The sequence below is a fragment of the Schistocerca serialis genome, chromosome 11 (genome assembly GCF_023864345.2).
Source record: "Schistocerca serialis cubense isolate TAMUIC-IGC-003099 chromosome 11, iqSchSeri2.2, whole genome shotgun sequence".
In the NCBI taxonomy this organism is placed as follows: Eukaryota; Metazoa; Arthropoda; class Insecta; order Orthoptera; family Acrididae; genus Schistocerca; species Schistocerca serialis.
In genome coordinates this window covers 151,237,632-151,243,631 of record NC_064648.1, presented here as the reverse complement: position 1 = coordinate 151,243,631, position 6,000 = coordinate 151,237,632, and the positions used below count along the sequence as shown (strand labels likewise).

The window sequence follows — 6,000 nt, the reverse complement described above, 5'->3', positions numbered from 1 at the left end:
TCCATTTAATGCTTTTCTTCAGCAGGACAATACACGTCCACATAAGGCTTCTTTGATGCAACATGCTCTTTGTGGTGTGCAACAACTGCCCTGATCAGCAACATCACCACATCTCTCGTCATTATTAGATGTGTGAGATATGATGACACAGTAATTTACTCATTCTCCAGGGCTTGCAAGAGCCATTGCCGAATTAAAATAATAGGCAAAAGGTCCTTAGGACAGTTTATTGCAGCATATCATTTTGCACCTTTATCATCGTTTGCATGTGAGAGTTCACATCTGTGTGTCTGCCAGAGGGGGGCACATTGTGAATTAATGCCGCTGTTTGCGCACCCTTTACTGTGACATGTGTGTTCATTTTATCAAAAGTTGTTATCATATACTCCTACGGTGAATAACTAACTGCCTGTCAACTCACTTATCATTAAAAAGATTTTGTCCTTGGGGTGCTGCATTTTTGTACCATCAGTGTATGTCGACAATTTACTTACTGTAGGTATAAATATAAAATGCACCTGGAACACAAATAAATATAGATTGCACAAGAAAAAGACATTTCAATCTCTAAAACTAATATTTATATATTTGTTGTGGATAATAGCCACACCAACAAATTAATTTTCCAGGCAAAACCTGTATTTACTCACCTGTCGTCATAGGTTAGAGGAACTATCACTTCACTCAGTTGCTCAAAACAGGAAAAGCAGATTTCGGCCGGAAATACGAAGTAATTTATCAATGTAAAAACTGTGGCGTGTATCATTTACTGATCAACCAGTATCGTATATAAAAGCAAAACTGTATTGTTCCTTAATGTAAAAGGCAAAATTAGACTGGAGTATAGTTAGATATAGATTGCAGCAAGAAAAATACGTTTCAGTGTATAAATTGGATATCGGGATATTATGGCTCCTATAATAAAGACATACATGAGCATAACACAGGGAGTTATTACACGAGACAGCCAAAATTGAAACCAACGATGAGTGTACCACGTAAAACAGTCAAAAGACTTAAGTAAGCAACCGAAATCAGTTATAAAAAAATTAGATATGTCTGTAAAATGAGCAAGTATTTAAAATTATACTAAATTTTTGAAATTACATTGTAACTGAAAATATTTAATAACTTTCTATGTGCATGTTACGTGTAATTCTGTTTTCTGTAATTGTACATTTGCCACATTCTGGATATTTGTTGTATTTCAGTCTTGTTATAATATAACCTGGTACATGATGTCAGAACACATATGACATCTGTCTGAGTGTGTCTGCCTTTAAATTTGTATAATGCATCCAACACTCTTATTTGAAAATTATCAGGTGGCCTTAAAACAAAAGACCAAAGATGTATGTATTAGTTCGACCACATAGGAAAGAAGTTGGTAGCAATTCGCGTTGTAGCAGACACTTTGGTCATTTCCTCGTCTCGCGTGTTCATTTGTTTTGCGGTCGTCGATTTGAGTAGGAGAAGAGGAGTTTCTGTTTGCCGTTCGTTTTTCGCTGTCTGTATTTCTTCATTCATTGTAACTGGTAAGTGCTAATCGTTTTAGTCGCGCTATTAACTTTTTGTCTATGACGCGAAAAAGTGTTTCGGTGGTCTGCTTGCAATACATTGTAGATTCGTTCGTCGCAAAAATATTGTGTGTTCATGAAACAGTATGCTTGCCCTTGGTCCCACGTGGTAGTAACTGTAGATGTGATGTAAGCTTAAAGGGAGCTGTGCATTCTAATAGTAGGGCTTGGTAAAAATTGTTAGTTCATGTGTATTTTTTTTTCTTTAATCGCAGTTATTGTATTGACCATTATAGAAAGTAAGAATATTTTCTCGCCATCGGTAACATTGTGATCGAGGACAGTTACTGTTGTACATATTTTGCAGCCAAATTGTTTCGAACAGCATGTGGTATTAAAGTTCTTGTTCGGTAATGAGGTTGAATGTGTGAATACGGCGAATTTTCGTTAAGATTAACAAGCATAAAAGAATGAAGTTAGCTGTAATGTGTTTCCTTAAGGCATTGTATTCATATAGAGTTTTAATGTTTTGATTTCTTAAACATTGGCTTTAGCTGCAAATTTTAGGTAATGGACCCCCCTGCATCATTTCTCGTAGTTTTAGTTGTACGTACATTATATGCATAAAAATAGTAGTTTGGGTCTTGTCAGTATTTACTGTGAGTTTTCTCATTTTGCCACCAACGTTTTTTGAATAAAATGTGTTAAATAGGCTATGCCGCAGAGATAGTCAGTTACCACTTGTCTTCAATACACAAGACTGGTTTGATGCAACTCTCGTTGATACTCTCTCCTGTGCAAGCTTTTCCATCTCAGTAACTACTGGAACCTATGCTTCTGAATCTGTTTACTGTATTCATGCCTTGGTCTCACTGTATGATTTGTATCCTCTGCACTTCCCTCCGATATTACACTGGTGATCCCTTGATGCCTCAGAACGTGGCCTACCAACTGCTCCGTTGTAGTCAAGTTGTGCCACAAATTCCTCTTCTCCCCAGTTCTATTCATTAGTTCATCAGTTATGTGATCTACCCATCTAATCTTCAATATTCTTCTATAGCGCCACATTTCGAAAGCTTCTATTCTCTTCTTGCTTAAACTGTTAATTGTCCATGTTTCACTTTCATACACGTCTACAATCCATACAAAAACTTCCAGAAAAGACTTACTGACAGTGAACCTGTATTCGATGTTAAGAAATTTCTCTTCTTCGGAAATGCTTTACTTGCCATAGTCTACATTTTATATCCTCTCTGCTTCGACCGTCATCAGTTATTTTGCTCCCCAAATAGCCAAACTCATTTACTACTTTGTGTCTCATTTCCTAATCTAATTCCCTTAGCATAACCCGGTTTAATTCTCTAATTCCATTATCCTTGTTTTGCTTTTCTTTTTGTACATCTTATATTCTTCTTTCAAGACACTGTGCTTTCGGTTCAACTGCTCTTACAGGTCCTTTGCTAATGGAATTGTCATCAGCAGACCTCAGTTTTTATTCCTTCTCCTTAGATTTTAATTCATACTCGAAATTTTTCTTTTGTATCCTTTACTCCATGCTCAGTATATAGATATATCGGGAACAGGCTACCACTCTCTCCCTTCTCCCCTCCCCCCCCCCCCCCCACCCCCCCCCCCCCCACCCATCTCACTCCCTTTCATGAACTTAATTGTTATTACTGCCGTATGGTTTCTGTACATGTTGTGAGTAGCCTTTTGCTCCCTGTTTGAAGTCTGCCACCTTCAGAATTTGGTAATGTATTCCAGTCAACATTATCAAAAGCTTCCTCTAAGTCTACAGATTCTAAAAATGTAGGTTTGTCTATCTTCTAAACGAAGTCTTACGGTCAGCGTTGCCTCGCATCTTCCAACATTTCTACGGAATCCAAACTGATCTTCCCTGCGGTTGGTTTCCACCAGTTTTTCCATTTGTGTGTAAAGAATGTGCATTAGTATTTTGTAGCTGATAGTTTGGTAATTTTCACACCTGTCAACACTTGATTTCTTTTGGTGTGGAGTTATTATATTCTTCTTGAAGTCTGAGGGTATTTTGCCTGTCCTACATCTTGCACACCAGATGGTAGTTTTGTTAGGGCTGGCTCTCCCAAGGCTATCAGTAGTTCTAATAGAATGTTGTAAACTCCCGGGGCCTTATTTCAGCTTAGGTTTTTCGGTGCTTTGTCAGATTCTTCATGCAGTACATCATCTCCCTTTTCACCTTCACCTACTTCCTCTACCATTTCCATAATATTACCGTCAAGTACATCTCCCTTGTATAGACCCTCTGTATACTCCTTCCACCTTTCTGCTTTTCTGTCTGCGCTTCCCATCTGAGTTCTTGATATTCATACTTCCCCAAATATCTCTAATTTTCCGTTAGGCAGTATCTATCATGCCTCTAGCCATCCCTGCTTAGCCATTTTGCACATCCTGGTGATCTCATTTTTGAGGCGTTTGTATTCAGTTTTGTCTGTTTCATTTACTGCATTTTTGAATTTTCTCCTTTCATCAAATTCATTCTCTTCTGTAACCCAAGGATTTCTACTAGCCCTAGTAGTTGTAACTACTTGATCCTCTGCTCCCTTCACTATTTTGTCTCTCAAAGCTACCCATTCTACTGTATTTCTTTCCCCATTCTTGTCAATTGTTCCCTAATGCCCTCTCTGAAACACTCTACGGGTCAGAGGAAGCATCAGATTCCACCCGTCTGCTTTGACATGTGATGTAAGGGTGTTGTGGTGTGTGACGTAATTATGGCTCAGTGCTTGAGTTGGTTGTGTTTGTAGATGTCGCATTGTTGTTTCATGGTGCCCTTGTGTGGGTGGGTGGGTGGGTGGGTGGTGTTTTCATTAGGTGTTACTGGTTTGTTGTTTGTACTGTGGCAAGACGTTCAATATGTGTGTATATTTGGGGGGGGGGGGGGGGCGCTTGCCGATCTAGTTTTCAGTGTGGGAATTTTCTGTTTGAAAGTACATGGTTTTTTTGTCTATTCTTCTCGAGTTGTTGTGTGTATTTATGGTGTATTAATGTTTTAATTTATGCACGGATGTTTGATTTGTGGATCTTTGAGGTTTTGATTTTATTTCTCGTAGTTGTAGGTGCTGATTTTTTTTATATCAACAATTATGGTTGACCTATGTGGGTCACTTGAAATGACAGATTCCTGTTTTTGTAATTGTAGGTGTTGGTGTTTTGGTATCATCATTTGTGGTTGACGTATATTGGTCAAGGGAAATGTCAGATTCCAATTTTCATTGTTTTAGTTGTAGGTATTGATGTTTTGGTATCTTCGCCTGTATAGGTCAAGGGAGGTATCTGATTCCTGCTCATTTTTGTTGTAGTGGAATGTAGTAATTTTTTTCTTTTTGTTTATCATTTTATCTTTTGGGATCATGGTGTGTTCTTTTTACTGTTATATTTAGCTTGCACTCACCCTAAAACCCCCAGTTTCCTGTGGTTGTCCCCTTAGTATGATTGTACTTTTGGGGAAATGTAATTGTCTTATTTATATGTATTTTGGTGTTTGTTGCTGTGTGTATGTAGTGGCATCATAGGCGCCACATTGGAGACTCTTGGAATAGCTATTTCCGCCAGGTTCATGACGTAATGGGTCAAAGCAGATGGGTGGAATCGCTCTTCTATAATATCCCCTCTAAAACCTCTTGTTCTTACAGTTAATCCAGGTGTAATCTCTGACCTTAAATTTCTGACTTTTTGACGTTTTAGTTTTTATGTACAAATAATAATTGTGGTCAGAGTCCACATCTGCCCCTGGAAATGTTTTAAAATTTAGAACTTGGTTGCTAGATCTGTCTTACCATTATATAATCTATCTGAAACCTTCCTGTGTTTCCCGGCCAGTTACAGCTACTACTGCGAATATTTCATTGTGTGTGTGGGGGGGGGGGGGGGGCAGCAGTGGCAGTATCACACTATAGCTCACTTGCTGAGAGTTCTGCTGGTTATTTGCAGATGGTATTCTGGAGCCTACACGTGATGCAATGTATCATAGTTTACTCACAACCAGAATGCCTTTATTATCGAGCTGTAGGTTGTAAATGGATTATCTTCTGTGGCATAGCATCATTGTAAATTGAAATAAATGAATGTTTTTAAAGATAGAGCTGGACATTGTGTAAGATTTTTGTCGCTTGTATTAAACCATCTGTTCATTCCAATTCTTTCAGTACATATTTTCATTCTTAGTGTGTATGAGATTTTTAGAAGGATTGTTTTTCATTCTGAGCAATTTTTATTTTTTGGTTTTGTTTGTGGGTTTGGATTTTATGTATTCCTATCAATATGGAAGACATAGGGTGGGGTTTGTCAACTGCAATATGGAATACGAATTTTACAGTTGAAGTTTTTTCACCTATGCTAGTATCTTATTCTTTAGTTGACCTAAATAAACTGAAATACGGGATACAAATTTAACTGTTGGAGGTTATTTCACTGTTATTGGTACCACTATAATAATTTTCATCCG

The 6,000-nt window shown here is 37.8% G+C and overlaps 1 protein-coding gene across 4 annotated transcripts in view; it reads left to right on the top strand.

Annotated features, from left to right (window-relative positions):
- Window positions 1-1,414: 1,414 nt before the first annotated feature.
- Window positions 1,415-6,000, top strand: part of LOC126427102 (poly [ADP-ribose] polymerase tankyrase-2-like) — a 543,050-nt gene continuing 538,464 nt past the window's right edge. For 3 of the 4 annotated variants that reach the window (XM_050089313.1, XM_050089312.1, XM_050089314.1), the window contains exon 1: window positions 1,415-1,535. The gene's annotated coding sequence lies outside the window, so the exon portion shown is untranslated. The remainder of the gene's footprint in view (window positions 1,536-6,000) is intronic. The other variant, XM_050089309.1, reaches the window with a different exon arrangement.